At 39.5% G+C, this 18323-nt stretch overlaps 1 pseudogene; it reads left to right on the top strand.

Annotated features, from left to right (window-relative positions):
- Nucleotides 1-12882: 12882 nt before the first annotated feature.
- LOC102498888 (prefoldin subunit 4 pseudogene) lies at nucleotides 12883-13283 on the top strand (annotated as a pseudogene).
- Nucleotides 13284-18323: the final 5040 nt, after the last annotated feature.

Below are 18323 nucleotides of genomic sequence, written 5' to 3'. Positions count from 1 at the left end.
AGAGGAACACGAGGAGGTGCCTGAGAGCAAGTAATATGGCTCTTCCCCTGTCCATAAGCCAAGTTAGGGAAAAAATCATATTACTTGTAAAGATAAGAGATGGCTATAAGGAGGTACAAGCATCCTATTGTTGGATTGGACATCTGTGTTGGCAGTAGACTTTTTCATGTGCTCTTAGAGAAGAATAAGAATTGGATAATAAAGAGAAACGGCACAAGTCGGGGTGGTTGGATTTCCCAGAAGACCCCACAGAAGAAAGCTAAACTTGAGGCAAATTGCTAGTACATACCCAAGAGGGCTACACATGAAGCAAGGGGACCCCCAAGACCAAGAGGCTGTGGAGCACATTGCTAAGGAAGGTATCAGAAGTAGCCTCTCTCACATCAGAGAACTGTGCGGAAGTCCTTGCATGGTTTCCTGAAGTGCCTCATCAGCTAGAGGCAGCGTGTGGATGCCTACCGCACAGCCTAGATCAGCTGCTTCAATGACATGGGAGACATAAGCAGCTTTCTCCAGCCCTCCATTGAGGCCCTACCAGCCAAGAAACAACTGAACACATATGAACGAGTTAGAAAACAGACACTCTGCCAACCCCAATTATAGGAACATCCCTTAGTCCTTGGCACAGATCTGGACTGGAAGGGCAATGGGGGAAAAGGTGGGAGAGAGTTTTAAATGGGGTACAAGATTGGACTGAACCAGACTAGACTTTCTAATAACAGAAAGTGATAAGGAATCTATGATCATTTGCTAAAGATGTGAAGAAATTTGAAAGGAAATGTTACCGTCACATTTGAAGACAGTGGTCAACAACAAAAGTAGAATCTTCATGTTTACATCCCTTCATGTTTAGACCCTTCAGTTGCTTGGTTACACAATTAATCACAGAAACATCTTTTTCATTCTAGTTCTCTTGACCTTTCCCATGCTACAGTCAGAGCGCTTTTTCAAAACACAAATCTGATCACGTCATGCCCCTGCATAAATCTTTTAATGGCTTACCATTAGTCCTAAGCCGAGGACAAAGATTTAAATCCTTACCACCAGCCCCAAAGCCCTGCCTACAGTCCCACGGATCTGACTCCCCTTTCTCTGCACTTCAATGACCCTGGTCTCTCTCCCCCTTTTTTTTTTTTTGGAGAGGTTTTTTGCTATAGGGCATGTGCACTCGCCAGACAGAGAGAGACAGAGAGACAGAAAGCGAGAAATCAATCCCTTCTCCTCCATTCTCCTCTCAGGATCCTAGGCACGCACACATGTGCCCGGCGTGAGTTTAAACCACCGGGTCTGAGACTTGAACCACATTCGACTATATGGGAGTCCAGCGACATAGCCATTCACGCTAACTGCTCGTCCCACTCACACTGGTTTCTCAGGACCTCAGACACATCAGCTTCAGCCTTCTCACCTGCTATTCCCCCTGCCCAAACCCCAGCCCCTACTTTTTCCTTCCTAGTCGTTAGATTTCAGCCCGAAAGTCATTTCCTCAAGAAAGTTTACCCTGAACTAGCAGGTGTTCCCTTGCTACACACTCTAAGGGTATAGCATACTTCATCATAATACCCATTATAATAATTATATATACTTATGTAACCATTTATTAAATGTCTGTCATCCACATTAGTCTAAAAGAAGGACCTGAGTGTTTTTATTTACCTTGTATTCCTAATACCTAGCACAGCAGCCAGCAACCAGAAGTCACACAAGAAATATATATATAGAGAGAGAGAGGTTTTTGCTATAGGGCACATGCACTCACCAGAAAGACAGAGAGACAGAAAGCGAGAAATCACCCCCCAAGGGGGATGGCCACACCGCAATCCCTTCTCCTCCATTCTTCTCTTGGGATCTCAGGCATGCACGCACACACACCCGGTGTGAGTTTAAGCCACTGGGTCTGGGATTCAAACCATGGTCGACTACATGGGAGTCCAGCGACATAGACATTACACCAACTGCTGGTCCTATACACAAGAAATATTTGATGAATAACTAAATAAATGAATTTGCATGTATCTAACCACAGTTGTTGAATAGATTTCAAACCAAGAGATCACTGATCTTCTATCACCCTCGGTATCAGCAATGTATGAGGGAGGTCTTACTTTCAGCTCACACACTGGACAGGTCCATCTTAGTTTTTCTCTCCCCTGTGAAATTCAATCATTATCATGAACTGCTGGGAATAAGAGGTACTTAGTGAGGTAGTACTAATGCTAGAGAGATTGTGCTAAGAGTCATTCCATGTGTTGTTGATCTCATCTAACCATCACAGTAACCCCATGGGCTGTGTGTTAAGGGACTTGCTCACGATCACACAGCTAATGGAAGTAAGCTAGGACTGGTACCCAAATCTGGCTGACTCTAAAATGTGTTTTTAACCATTATAACATTGCTTCCAAAACAGAGGGATCTCTCTTTACTTAATATCACAGCACGTGGTTGATACAGTTTTCTGGTAGATGTGATAGATACAGTCTTCTGACTCCTGTAGTACTGTTCACTTCCAGTGCTATTTAATCCCTGGCTTGAGAGCTAAGATTTCTTGTTTGTATGCTTTGGTTCTTTATTAGAGTTTAAGTTCCTTGCAAGAGAGGGAAGTCATACCATATATGAGTGTGCTTCTTTGACTTCCTTACAAGGTCAATGTCTGGTTGTGAGTGCTCAGAAATATTTGTAGTATGAATGAAAAATGAGTACAGGGAAAATCTTATTTTAACAATTTATATGGAGAAAATGTGCTGTATTCATAAAATATAGTTCCAGATTTAGGGAGACTTCCATTTTTAATGAAGATGCCTGTGTATCAATATTAGAGCTGCTATTAAAAATGCGGCATATGGTAATACAGTGACCCTCTAGGAAAGATTGGACACTAACTCTCCTTACCTAGAATGACAAAACTTAGAACCTCTCTACATGAGATGTTAGTTTCATAACAAATGTAGAAATGTTTATGTTTGATTTGAGGTGAATTATGAAATGGACAGCATATTTTATTAGAAATGTGAAGTTTGTTAGGCTACATCTTCATTTCGTAGAAGCAGTTTTTTAGCAGCTCATACCATAAACCTTTTATCAGCTCAAATTTAAAAACGTTTTATAGATAATCTGAGTGTAAAATTTTATTCAAGTACTTGAAAACTATTTTATTCTTGAGAAAAAAAATCTGGAAGAAAAATCAGTCATTTTCCTGGTCTCTGACCAACAATTTTGTAATTGTGTCAATTAAATCATTGTCAATTTATTATTTCATCTCAGAAAATCAAAAAGTTAAGGGAACCAGCAGTTAGCATAATGGCTATGTTGCTGGACTCCCACGTAGTCGACCGTGGTTCACGTCCCGGACCCAGTGGCTTAAAACTCACGCCGGGCGCGTGTGCGTGCATGCCCAAGATCCCGAGAGGAGAATGAAGGAGAAGGGATTGCAGCGTGACCATCTCCCCTGGGGGGTGATTTCTCGCTTTCTGTCTCTATGTCTCTCTCTTTCTGGCGAGCACACGCGCCCTATAGCGAAAAAAAAATCTCTCCAAAAAAAAAAAATTTAATTTAATTTAAAAATAAATAAAATTTTAAAAAAGAAAAAAGTTAACTCTTTCCCACTTTCTATAATTGGGAACCCTTGAAGTAAGTTTCCCTAGTTTAATTACAGAAATGGAAAATGGTACAATAAATATGCACTTCTTTTTTTTTTTTGAGAGATTTTTGCTGTAGGGCACACGCACTTACCTGAGAAACAGAAAAACAGAAAGTGAGAAATCACCCTCCAGGGGGATGGCCATGCTGCAATTCCTTTTCCTCTGTTCTCCTCTTACGGTTTTGGGCACACATGCACATACACCTAGCATGAGTTTCAAGCTTCTGGGTCCAGGACTCAAACCACAGTCAACCACATGGGAGTACAGTACCTTAATCGGTGTGCCAACTGGTGGCCCCTGTAATTTTTTCCTGAAATTCATTTTTCTGAAACTATATCCAACTCTACTTTCTCCACAATAGAAAATGAATTGAAATAATTGAATTTTATATAGATATTCACTGTTCCAGATGTCACACATCTGCCTCTTTTCTTTTAAAGGAATCATTTACTTAATTTTATTTATCTATTATCTTTTTAAAATACTTGCTACCAGGCAGGCAGAATCACTGGAGAGAGACAGAGACAGCGACGGAGAGATAGCCACCAGGTCTGGGACCTGAACCGCGGTCAGCCATGTGAGAGTCCAGCACCTAAACCACTAGGCCATCTGCTGGCCCCTCTACCTCTTTTTAAGGATTCATATCATACTTCATCAAGTGCTTTATTTCTGAACATACACTGCAAAGTCAAGAAAATAGAGCTGGCAGGTGGCATGGTGGTTAAACATGCTGGATTCCCACATGGCCCACTGCGTTTCAAGCCACCACCTGAACCTGGTGGCTTGCTTTCTCACTTTCCCTTTCTCTCTCTCTCTCTCTGTCTGGTCAGATTAAAAAATGATGATAACAAGTGGAATTAAATAAATAAATTATTATTATTTTTAAAAGGAAAATTAATTACATGCAGATGTACAAGATTCTGTTTACTTAATAATTTATTCTAAGTAATATGGATATAAGGGCATGCCTGACAATTAGTTGAAAGAGCAACAGCATGAAAATTACAGTTTGTATTTCATCTCGGTGCAGTTTTTAATCTCTTTGAATTTCCATTTTCCCACTGGCAAAGCTATGACAATTCCTACCTTTCATCTATTTTATAGGAATTTTAGAAGGACTTAGAAGATATATTGGGAACATTTTGAAAATCTCTAATGTTAGATATATCATGGTTATTGGTACCTTTAAGTAGCTTAGGTTTTAGTTCGCATAGATACTGAAGATCAGAGAGATAAATGGCTCTTTCTGTTACAAGCCTTTTTCAGAATTTCTCAAGTCATAGCAACAACCACAATATGATAATATTTGTGATTCTCGATTACCTTAGGAAACAAAACAAAGGCATGAAGGAAGTAAGACTGATAACTTTTATGTTCAGCACAAAATTTATTCTAGAAATGTTAACTTCACCGTGAACTGTTCACCTTCATCTTGAGTGTATTTCATATGGAAGGCTTAAATTTTTGATACCCTGGTTTCCACTGACAAATTCTGCATTTTGACAAGGTTTGATGAAGTCTATTCACTCTAGACAATTTATGCAAACCTAACTTGAATAGTTGATTTTGACTTTATCCCCTTCAGTTCCTAGAATTGCCCTGATTAAATTTTAAGATATAATTACAGGTAGCACATTGAGTCAGTCAGTTAGTCAGAGATCTGAGCTCTGTGAATGCCTGCTTCCTGCAGCACACTGCATTAAGTGCTCTGGAGGAGGCGGGGGTGGATGGGAACAGTCACCCATGAAATGATTTAAGGATTATTATTAAAACAACATATCACCAAGTACAAAGTACTCGAGTAGAAACTCTATACATAAAAGTTCAAGGAATAGAGAGTAAAGCAAGCCCCTTCCTTGCTTTAGTTGTCTATCTGTATGTTTAACAAATATGTTTGTTACTTTTAGGAGCTTTGTAGGCATCCCAAAAGAACAAATGGAACTGCTGTCTGCCTATAAACAGGCAGCCTGAGTTGGTGGACAGCAGTTCTATCATTTCTTTTTACCCAGTAATACGTCAAGGTAATGCTTAAGTGAAGAGCATTTAAGTGAAGGGTCAGGAAGAGATTCTTTTAAAAAAAATTTTTTTTCTTTTGGAATAATTTTAGATTTACAAAATGTTACAAAAATAATAGAGGGAGTTTATATACACCTTCACTGAGTTCTCCCTAATGTTAGCATCTTACACTTTTTCAAAATTAAGAACCCATATTGGTACATTGCTGTCAAATAAACATTGAATTTTATTCAGATTTCATCCATTTTCTACTAATGCTTTTTCTGTTCCAGGATTCAATCCAGGAATCTACAACAAGAAGAGACATAGGGAGACCAGTAGACAGCATAATGGCCATGTCGCTGCACTCCCATGTAGTTGACTACTATTCGAGTCCCAGACCTGGTGGCTTAAACTCACGCTCTGCATGTGTGCATGCGTGCCCAAGATCCCGAGAGGAGAATGGAGGAGAAGGGATTGCAGCATGGCCATCACCCCTTGGGGGGGGGATGATTTCTCGCTTTCTGTCTCTCTGTCTCTCTATCTGGTGAGCGCACGTGCCCTATAGCAAAAACCTCCTCCCCCCCCAAGAAAAGGGAGACTTATAAAAGAAGAGACTTAGGACCAGCCGGTTACATAGTGGTTAAGGCTCTGGACACCTATATGGATGATCATAGTTCAAGTCTCGGACCCAGCGGGACCCAGCAGAACCAGCAGCTTTAAAATTATGCCCAGCTTGTGTGCGTGCTTGCCCAGAGTCCTGAGAGAAGAATGGATGAGAGGGGAATGAGGCATAGCCATCTCCCTTGGGTGGAGTGTTAGGGGGAAGGTGACTTTTCACCGTCTCTCTTTTTTGTCTCTCTCCAGTGAGCACACACACCCTATGGTAAAAATCTACAATAATAATAATAAAATAATTCTAAAAGTGGGACCAGCAGCTGTCATGGTAGCTAAGGTGCTAGACTCCCACATGGCCAACTGTGGTTTGGGTCCTGAACCTGGCAACTTGAAAATAACACCAGAGCCTGTGCATGCATGCCCAAAATCACAAGAGGAAAATTGAGAAGGGGTTGGGACGTGACCATCCCTGCTTGGGGTGGGAGGAGGGGGTGATTTCTCACTATCTCTCTTTTCTCTCTCCAGTGAGTGCATGTGACCTATGGCAAAAACCTTTAAAAAAAAAAAAGAGAGAGAGAGAGAGACTTAAATATCTTACCAAAATAAGATACTCTGGACAATGCAGCTAATCAAATATTAATGTGAATAGTGCTGAAAACAAATTGAGGACCAGCAGACAACATATGGTTACATCACTGGATTCCCACGTAGTGAAACATGGTTTGAATCCCAGATCTGACAGCTTAAAACTCATGCCGGCATGTGTGTGTGCATGCCAAGAATCCCAAAATGAGAACGGAGGTGAGGGAATTGCACCATGGCCATCCCCAGTGGGGAGTGATTACTTGCTTTCTGTCTCTATCTCTGTTTCTCTGAAAAGCACACACACCCTATAGCAAAAAAAAAATTCTCAAAAAAATGAATTGAGTGTGCAAGAGCCTGCTTAGCACATCATAGAGTCAGATTTGTAACTAATTTTAGAGGAAAGTAGACATTTTATAAGCAGTCATTAATCTCTATTTTTTTAAATCTAAAGATGCTGATTATATCAAGCTCTACTATCATTGCTAGAGTATTTTTTCTTCTGCATCCATGAGAACATCTTGCTATATGGCCCAGCTTCAGTAGCACAGATGTAGCACATTGAAGCACAGTACTAGGAGCCATAAGGTCAACCATGGGTTCAGATCCCTGGTTTATGTGAAAGATGCTGGGTGCATTCACCCACGATTTTTACTGGCTAGAGAATTGGGAGTAGGGGATTGTGATGTGATAAGACTCCTGTTAAGGGTATGTCTCTCTCTCTTCCTCTGTGTGTATGCTCACTCTCATAAGTCAAGTAAACACATTCTAAAAAACATTTTGCTATAAGAATGCCTTTGGTATTGTCCTAGTGTGAATACCTAGATTTTCATAAGTGAAGACACAGAAAGAGGCCGATTTGGTTACTAAATCTGCCAGTTAAGGAAGAGTACCATGAACATCAGAGAAGTAAAGTTCTAAATGCTCTGCTTGTAGGTATCAGAAAATAACAATGGATCAAGACCAGTGGGTCTCTAACTTGAGCATGCATCACAGTCACTGGAGGGCTTGTTAATGTACAGAGTGCTGAGATGCATTCCAGAGCCTCTAATTCAGGACGGTTCAGGCATTTTGTACTTCTAACAAATTCCCAGGTGATGTGGATGCTGTTGGTCTCTGGACTACACCTTGAGAATCACTGTTCTAGATCCTCCTAAGTTAACCTTCATGGGTAACTGACTGAAAGAAAAGTGAAGTAATGTGTTCTGACATGGTATAATACAGCTCCTGCACTGTTATGTTGCCTACCTAACCAGTAAGTGATTGGCCAAATCTCATTCAAAGTCTGTGCAAAGACTAAGTTAGAAAATACTATAAAACACGTACATAAGTTTCCCACAACAGTTTTTAACAGTCTGTCTGCCCTTCAAGCAACGTAATCCTTTCTTTCTCTCTTTCTTTCTTCCTTTCTTCTCTTTCTCTTTCTTTCTTTCTCTTTCTTTCTTTCTTTCTTTCTTTCTTTCTTTCTTTCTTTCTTTCTTTCTTTCTTTCTTTCTTTCTTTCTTTCTTTCTTTCTTTCTTTCTTTCTTTCTTTCTTTCTTTTTTGTTATAGGGCATGTGCCCTCACCAGAGTCAGAGAGAGAGGGAAAGTGAGATGGCACCTCTTAGGGGGATGGCCTCACTATAATCCCTTCTCCCCTTCTCCATTCTCCTCTCAAGATTTTGGCCACTCATGCACACACGCCCAGCGTGTTTAAGGACTCCACCCATGCAGGCAGCCATGTCATGCACAATTGACTAGAGGGGAAGGACTCCCACAAAGCACCCTCAGACTGCCTCCATAAGCAGACTCCCAGATTATAGTAAGACTTTATGATAAGGTTATTCTTATTAACTAATTGCAACAATGGAAAGGTAAGCTGATCTGTAGGGATCCATAGATGCAAGGATGCAGGGAGATATCCTTCCCTGATAAATATCCCAGAGAAGTCTACATCAAAAAAATGGTCAACAAGCGGGACCAGCAGATGGTGTAATGGTTACATTACTGGGCTCCCACATGGTCAACTGCAGTTTGAGTCCTGGACCTAGCAGCTTAAAACTCATGCCAGGCATATGTGCATGAGTGCCCAAGATCCCGAGAGAATAATGGAGGAGAAGGAATTGTGGCATGGCCATCCTCCCTAGGGGGTGATTTCTCGCTTCCTGTCTCTCTATCTCTCTGGCAAGTGCACATGCCCTATAGGAAAAATCTCTCTAAAAAATAAAGTCAACAGGCATATGAAAAAATACTCAAAATCACTAGTCACCAGGGAAATGCAAATCAAAACCACAAGATAACACCTCACCCCAATTAGTATGGTCATTATCAAAAAGACAGGAAACAAAAATGCTGACAAGGTTTGGAGAAAGGGGAACTCTGATACACTGTTTGCAGGAATGTAAATTAGTTTAACCATTATGGACAGTATTATGGAAGTTTCTTAAGAAATTAAAATTGAACTGCCATAAAGCCCAGCAATCCTACTAGTGGTTATATACACTAAGAAAATGAAATTGATATGTTGAAGAGACATGTGTGCTCTCATGTTTATTGCAGTCCTATTCACAATAGACAAAATATAGAATCAAGCTAAGTGTCCAAGAACAAATGAACAGATTTTTTGAAGAGGTTTTTGCTAAAGGACGTGTGTGTTCACCAGAAAGACAAAGAGAGACAGAGAGACAGAAAGCGAGAAATCACTCCCCAGGGCAGATGGCCATGCCACAATCCCTCTGCTTGGGAACTTGGGCACGCACACACACGCACCTGGCGTGAGTTTACCCTCTGGGTCTAAGACTCATGGGAGTCCAGCAATGTAACCATTATGCCATCTGCTGGTCCCAAATGAAAAGATTTTTAAAAATGAGGTACATTTTCATACTATAATACTATTTAGCCATGAAAAAAGAAAGAAAGAAAAAACCTTCCATTTGCAACAACATGGATGAACTTGGAGGACATTATGTTAAGGGAAATAAGCATGGCTCAAAAGGGCAAATGCTGCATGCCATCATTTATGTAGAATCGAAAAAAATTGATCTCATAGAAGCAGAGAGGAGAATAGTAGTTAACAGAGACTGTGGAGAGGAGGAGGAAGAGGATAATATGGAGAGTTTGGTCATTGGTTGCAAGAAAACAGACAGAAGAACTAAGTCATGGTATTCTATTGCACAGTAGGGTGGATATAGTAAACAATATTGTATTGTATATTTCAAAATAGCTAGAAGAAAAGATTTCAAATGTTCTCACCACCAAGAAATGATAAATGTTAGGGTGTTAAATATGCTAATTACCCTGATTTGATCATTACACAATATATACATGTATCAAAACATTATTGCACAAAATAGGTACAAGTATGTGTCAATTAAAAATAATATAAGGGCCAGCCCCATAACCTAGTAGTGAAAGAGAGTTGGACCTCATGTGGCTGACTGTGATTCAAATGCCAGTCATGGTGGCTTTAAAAATATACTGTGTGGGGCCAGCAGATGGCATAGTGGTTATGTTATGGGACTCCTACATGGCTGACAGTGATTTGAGTTCCGGACCTAGTGGCTTGAAACTCATGTCGGGCACATGTGTGTGCATGCCCAAGATTCTGGGAGAATAGAGGAGAAGGGATTGAAGAGTGGCCAACCCCCCTAGGGGGTGAATTTTCACTTTCCCTCTTACTGTTTCTCTCTCTCTGCTGAGTGCACCCGTCCTAAGGCAAAAACCTCTACAAAAAAACAAACAAACAAAATACCACTGGGCACTTGTGCATGTGTGCCCCACACACAACAGGATGAAAAACTGGAGGCGAAGGAATTTGGGCATGACCCCACCCACTGGAGGGTGGGGTGCTTTCTCTCTCTCTCGCAAGTATGTATGCACTTTGACAATTGAAATAAAATAAAAATTTAAAATTATGTATGGGTAAAAGGTCCATTCAAAATGCAAGATAAAACAGTAGATTTTTTAATGTGATAGAATATAAAAAGCTCATTGATATGAGTTCAGATTCCATTTTGCAACTGAATACTTGTTAGAGGCCAGATTTTATTCATATATTCCAACTAAAAGAGTATGTCACAACAGATTAGTCTTTTCCCCATCAAAGTTTCTTGGGGGCAAGAAATGGTTTCTTTGTGACTGTTGGACAACCTGGCATATATATTTTAAAAAGATATTCTGCTTGAATGAGTCAACAAAATAAATACTTAAGACACAGAAAAGCCACGCCAGACTGATATTTAGGTTATATTTATAGTTGCCTATAGTCAGAAACATAAGCCAGAGGTACCATATATTTTCCAAAGATATAAATAGAATCCTCTTTGGTGAACTAGTATAACCAGAAATACTTTTAATAGATGGTATTTTGGTGAAACTGCAACTTGATTGTGGTGTTTCTTTCCTTCTCTCTTTTTTTAATAATAGGAGTGTGTGGGCAGACACACAAAACATGGGGAGAAAAAAACTCTCAACGAGGTCTTATCATGCTGTGATTTCTATTTCCCAGCCCTCCAGCTCCTCAAGATCTTTGGTGCTCATGTACATACCTGGCATATTTCCAGGTTCACCTGGGACCTGAAGCTGTGCTCAGCCATGTGGCTTCCAGCACTGCAGTCCAGTACATTAGGAACTGCAGCATCTAGCCTGGGCCAGTGTTGCTTTCTCTGGACAGGAATTTGGACCACCTGAGAAGACACCTGTGTAACTATATACTTTTTGAAAATATGAACCAGTATAAAAACTCTTGCTTATCTAAACAGCTCCCCTTGTTGGTAAGGATCGAGCTATTTAGAAAATATAGCAAGGACTGTGTCCTTGCATCTAATACCATCACAACCAAATTTAGGATCCACTGAATAAAAGTTGAATGCCTGAATAAAAGTTAAAAGTTAGATGATTAGAAATTATTTCTTAGACACAATCTGAAGACCTATTGATTTACTGGTACAATTTTGGTTTCTGAAAAGGCTAGCAGTTTTATGTCTATTTCATATTGTGGAGTATATAGAAATGTATTTCAGCATACGATTACTCCTCAGGTTTTCAACATTTGAAAAATCTTCATATTTGATTCAGTATAGCTTGTTTTCTCACTTTCCCTCTCTCTTGCTCTCTCTCACTCTGTCCCTCCCTGGTCAAATTAAATTAAATTAAATACTTCTTTTTAAAAAAGTTATATTTTGTGCCTTTTTATAGTTTCTATAAGGTAAAGAATTTGTCATATTGTAAAATAACAGATCAAATTTTTGGATCATCGAATTTATCTGGTGTCTAGAAGATGTATTCCAGGGTCCCTCAAATATCAGAATCAAAACAAATAAACAAAAATGTTTATTAAATATTAAAAATAAGTGTTTTAATTTAACTAATATATGCCTTATTGAATATGGATCTAGAAAAAAAAATGGAATCTGAAGCAATTAGTTAGAAAAAGCAGTGGCTGGGGGGACCAGCAGATGGCATAATGGTTACATTGCTGGACTCCCAGGTAGCAGACTGTGGTTCAAGTCCTAGAACTGACAGCTTAAAATTCACACCAGGCGCATGTGCATATGTGTCCAAAATCTAGAGAGGAGAGTGGAGGAGAAGGGATTGTGGCATGGCCATCCTCCTGTGGGGTGATTTCTCAGTCTGTCTCTCGCCAGTGAGTGCCCACACCCTAAAGTAAAAACTTCTAAAAAAAAAAAAAAAAGCTAGTTAGAATTTACTGGGTGTTTTTGGTTCTTTAATATACTCCACTCTATACAACCTCTGAGGTGGTATAATTGGCTCCAGTTTACAGATGAGGAAATTGAGAATCACAGAGATTATGTGACTTCACTGATACCGTATAGCATCTTAGTATCTGAGTCAAGATCTAAACATAGGTCTGATCCAGTTTCCATCATACCCACCCACCCATTCATTTATTGTGTAGTGTTAAATATATATTTATGAAATTGATTAATGATTTGTGTGACTTTTCAGAATAAGGATTTTATTCTGATCATAGAATTCCTTTCATTCAACTTATACAACTGTTTTAATAAATAAGGCATGAAGAGAAAGAAGAAAGCCTTGAGTCCCAAGATGGCAGCCACCATGAAGAAGGCGGCTGCAGAAGATGTCAATGTTACTTCCAAGATCAACAAAAGATAAACAAGTTTGCACAGAATACAAGTAGGATCACAGAGGTGAAAGAAGAAATAGAAGTAAAAAAGAAACAACTCCAAAATTTAGAAGATGCTTGTGATGATATCATGCTTGCAGATGATGACTATATAATGATACCCTATCAAATCGGTGATGTTCTCATCAGCCATTCTCAAGAAGAAACACAAGAAATGCTAGAAGAAGCAAAGAAAAATTTGCAATAAATCGACGCCTTAGAATCCAGAGTGGAGTCGGTTCAGCGGGTGTTAGCAGATTTGAAAGTTCAGTTATATGCAAAATTTGGAAGCAAAATAAACCTTGAAGCTGACCAAAGTTAAATATTTTATAAGACTTTTAAAAATTTGTTTAGTAAACTTGAGTATTGATTAAAATGAGGGGCCAGCAGGTGGCATGGTGGTTAAGGCACTGAACACTCCCACATGGCTGACCATGGGTCAAGTCCTGGATGTAGCAGCTTGCTTTCTCACTTTCAGTCTCTCTCTCTCTCTCTCTCTCTCTCTCTGGTCAAATTAAAGTAAGTGAATGAATAAATAAAATTAAATAAATAATTATTAAAAAATAATATTGTTTAAAATGATAATTTTCCTTCTTTAAATGACATGGAAGGGAAAACATCTTTTAAAAAATTTTCATTTATTTAATGGAAACTTGCCTATTTTCGCGTCTTGTTTATTTATTTTATATTTTTAAACAAAGATGGTATTTATTTATGTATTTTGCATAATGACTCTTTAAAGTCTAGGAGCTTTATGTCGTGTCATTAAAAGCAGTTAAGCAATCAAGAAAAAGAGAGAGAACAAAGAAAGTCTTTTAGGTTAAGCTGATCACGATCTTATTTGTATGGTACTCCTAAACATATTTAAGACAGTTATCTAAATCTCTATCAGAATTATTTTGTGTTCTTTTTTTTTTTTTTTTCCTCTCTTTTCTTTTTTTGGAGAGGTTTTTGCTATAGGGCGCGCGCCCAGCGTGAGTTTAAGCCACCAGGTCCAGGACTCGAACAACGGTGGACTACGTGGGAGTCCAGCAACATAGCTATTATGCTAACTGCTGGTCCCATGTGTTCTTATGAAGAAAGGTATATTATGTGTATGTAAGTAAAATATTAAGGCTGGAAAAGACTTCCAAAATATTTTTATTCTATATTTTTCAGATGAAAGTAAGCTTATTTCCTCCTCTTGCCTCTCTTTTATTCCTTTTCTTTCTCCTTTTATTCATGACAGAGCACATGTGCACACATGAGAATCACACACACCCCCAGATGAGCACCCCTTACAGGATCTAGTCACACTGCAATCCCCTTCCTCCAGTCCTCCAGTCTGTCAGATCCTGAGCATTTGCACATGTGCCTGGCATGTTTCAGGGTGATCAGGCTGGGAACTAGAATTACAGTCACTATGTGGGATCTGCCTTCTCCTGAGTAGCTCGTTATTGTTGTAGCACAGAGCCGGTCCCTTCTTCCCCACCACTTTTTTTTTCTTTTTTGTTTAATTTGACAGAGGGTCTTTGTGCTCACCAGAGATAAAGAGAAAGAAAGAGAAAACACCCTCCATGGGGTATTGTCATGCCACAATCCCTTCTCTGTCTCTCCTTCCCTTTGGGACTTTGGGCACACGTACCCCCCCCACACACACACACACACATGCCTGTTTCTCAAGCTTCCAGGTCTGAAATTCATGCTGTGCAGTAAGCTATGTGGGATCCAGTCACCTCACACACAACTCCATGAGATGCCTCCCCCCCATTTTTTCCCAAATGCCAGAGTATGAGCACATGTGAGAGAAGAAGACAAAGAAAGCAACCCTCCCATGAGCTGTGATCTAGCTGCAATCCTGTTTCCCTCCATTTGTCCATCCAATCAAGATTTGGGGTACACATGCACACATGTCCGCCATGTTTTTCAAGCCACTGGGGCCAGGAATCAAACTGTGGCTGGCCATGTGGAATCTCGCTCCCTACGCATGGCACTTAACTGCTATGCTACTGGCCTGGCCTATCTTCCTCTTTTTAATTTAATTATCCTTCTTTAAATAAACTGCACATATTTTTTTATGATTCCAGCCAAACTCATGTCAGTGATTTTAAACCTCAACATTTTCCCCCCTTTTTATTGTATTGTATAGTTAAAATCCAATTGGAAATCTAAAAATGAGGGTTTTAGGGTTTTAATAACAATTTTGGACTCTTGGCCTGATAGGTTTTGATGGAACTTGTATTCTGGAAGACATTATTTTGGGGGGAAAAATTGAGGTTTTTTACATAGGGCATGTGCATTCACCTGAGCCAGAAAGAGACACAGAGTGGGAAAGTGAGAAATCATCTCCCAGAGGTGCTGGCCATGCTACAATCCCTTCTTCTCCATTCTGCTCTTGGGATTATAGGCACACACACACACACACACACACACACACACACACAGCATTACTTTCAAACCTTTGGGTCCAAGACTCAAAGTGCAGTCGACCATGTAAGAGTCCAGCACCTTAACCATCTACTGGCCCCATTTAAAAAAAATTTTTTTTAAGTTTATTCATTTATTTCTTCCATGAGCAAGAGAGACAGAGACAAAAAGACAGCATCCCCAACAAGTTCTAGACATTGCCATCCTCTCCCAGCCAGCCCTGGATCATGGGCATACTCAGGGAGGTGTCTGGATGTAGGCCCAGAGCCTTATCATTTGGGTCAGCCTCATAGAGAATTGCATTTTACCACTGTGCCACCCAGTCCCATTTTTAAGGCTTCAACATCCTTTTCTTGTTAAAAAGAACCAGAATGGTGAAAAATAAAGTACAGACACCAAGATATTAGATTATCAAAACACCCAATGGTTTTTAAATTTATTATCATCATAATCTTGTTTATATTATATCGAATTGCATATAATTTTACAGTGTTTTATATTGCTTTTTCAAAAGGGAATGCCATGCATGTCAGTAAATACGAAGACATTAAAATCCCCACTTCAGCATTTTTTCCCAATCATTATTATTATTGTTCCAATTATTTTTTTTAACTGATCAATCACCATTTCTCATTTTGCTTGTAAAAAGACATTATCCATCATGAAATACTTCTCAGACCAATCCAGCTGAGAATACTATACATGTCATCAACAGGTAATAAACCATATCTGTGTCCCACTAATGTCATGCCTCTCTATTTGTTCTCTTGCTATTTTTCTCTATACTCTTCTCTTCACCCCCCCATTCCACACTGTCTTATCCTCGTTAAGTATTTTCACTGCTTTTATGTCCTCCAATATTTCGCTCTCTACCATAGAGTGCGGATAGTCAGTATATATCAAGTGGATACATACAATATCTTTCTTTCATAGCCTGGCTTACTTTGCTCAGCAATAGATCCTCCATATCTGACCACTTCCTATCAAATGCCAGGGTCTTGTTATATTTTTATGGCTGAGTAGTATTCCACAGAGTATATATGGCACACTTTTTTAATCCATTCATCAGTTTGTGGACATTTAAGTTCATTCCATGTCTTGGCAATCGTGAATAATGCTGCAGTAAACATTGGTGTGCAAGCACCTTTTCGACTGAGCATTCTCCTGTCCTTTGTGTAGATACCCAGAAGTGGGATTGTTGGATCACATGGTAGTTCTATTTGTAGATCTTTGAGGAACCTCCATATTGTTCTCCACAGTGGCTGAACCAGTTTACATTCTGACTAACAGTATAGGAGGGTTCCCTTTTCACCACCTCCCCATCAACACATATCACTTTTTATATTCTTAATCTTGCCATTCTGACAGGGATTAGGTGGTATTTCATTGTGGTTTTCACCTGCATCTCCCTTATGATGAGGGATGTTGAGCATTTCCTCATATGCTTTTTGGCTAAAACACCCAATGTTGATGATGGAGCAAAAATTTTGAAATTAAGGCAATTTCTGGAAAATGAACTCCACCCTAAGCCTAAAGGGCCTCTCATCAGTATTTGGAGGACATTTTCAGAAAAATGAAAAACACTAGCAAGTTTAACTATTGGGGAAATACTTTCTTCACTTGACTTCCAAGGTACTGTACTCTCTTGATTTTTCTCTTAGTATTCTCCTTTGCTAGGTTCATCTCTTCCCTCAGCCCTCCATGCCAGACCTGCCCAAGGGTTCAGTCCTTGATCCTCATGTCCTCTTCAGTTCTTTATCTACATTTGCTGCAATGGTCTGAAATTGAAATTCTATCTACATGCTGACTCCCCCCACCCCCAATTTTTATCTCTAGCCCACATCTTTCTATCTTGCTGCACAATCACATTCCAACTGACTGCTAGCCAAAATCAGTCGGATCACCAATAAGTGTCTCAAACCTAACATTTCCAAAACTGAAATCTTGATCATACCTTTCAAATATGCCCCACCTAAAGTCTTCCCCATTTTGACAGATGGTAATGTCATCCTTTCAGTCACTCCGCTCAAAAGTCTTTGAGTCTTCCTTCTTCCATTCCCTGGATTCAATTGTCAAGCACTTTACCTTCCAGAAGAATCTGATCATTTCTCACCATCTCCACTAGACCTACCCTGGGTCAAACAACTATCATATCTGTCCTCCTTCCATCCCCACCCACACAGTCTCTTCTCCATAGAATTTGAATTATGTTTTGAAGATGTAAGTCAGATCTTATCTTTTTTTTTCTAAAAATCTTTCATTATCTGTAACTTACATATATAAAATAAAAGCCAAAGTCTTTACAAAGTCCTGCACAATTTGTCCAATCTCAATCCCTCTCTTCCACTTAACTTTTTGCCTTCCTCTCTGACTCCTGGACTCTATAGCATTTCTTGTACATGCCATGTCGTTTGTGGTTAAATTGAAGGTGGAAGAAGGCACTTGGAACTGGTTGTTCCCTCTACCTGAACAGCCTTTCTTTTAGATAACCAGCTTTTCTGAGATGAACAACTCTTCTCTCAGATAACTGCATAGTTAACCCCTTTATTTCCTTCAAATCTTGGCTCAATGTATCTCTTTCAATGAAGTCTAAGAATCCTATTTAAAGTTGCAATGTGCCTCTACCCTCTTTTGCTTTACCCTGCCCTGTCGTTTTTCCACAACATGCATTACTTTACAGCGCTGCACACTGTATTCGTACGCTCACTTTCTCTCCACCAAAATGTACACTAAATAAGGCAGACTCTTTTGTTCCATTATTTTGAGAGCTTGGGACATAACACGCTCACTAAGGAATTCACGATTTCACTGTTCACATGGCTAGGCAAGCTTCCTAAACCGCCTCAGAGCCTCAGTTTTACTGCCTAATTAAATAACTAAGTCTCACAAAACATTCCTACATTTTTCTTTAAGATTTTGTGCGACCCCGGAAGTAAACGCTTAAGAAAGGGTCAGG

Source organism: Tupaia chinensis, unplaced genomic scaffold (assembly GCF_000334495.1).
Source record: "Tupaia chinensis unplaced genomic scaffold, TupChi_1.0 Scaffold000263_1, whole genome shotgun sequence".
NCBI classification, from domain to species: domain Eukaryota; kingdom Metazoa; phylum Chordata; class Mammalia; order Scandentia; family Tupaiidae; genus Tupaia; species Tupaia belangeri.
This window is presented reverse-complemented; position numbering and strand designations above follow the sequence as displayed.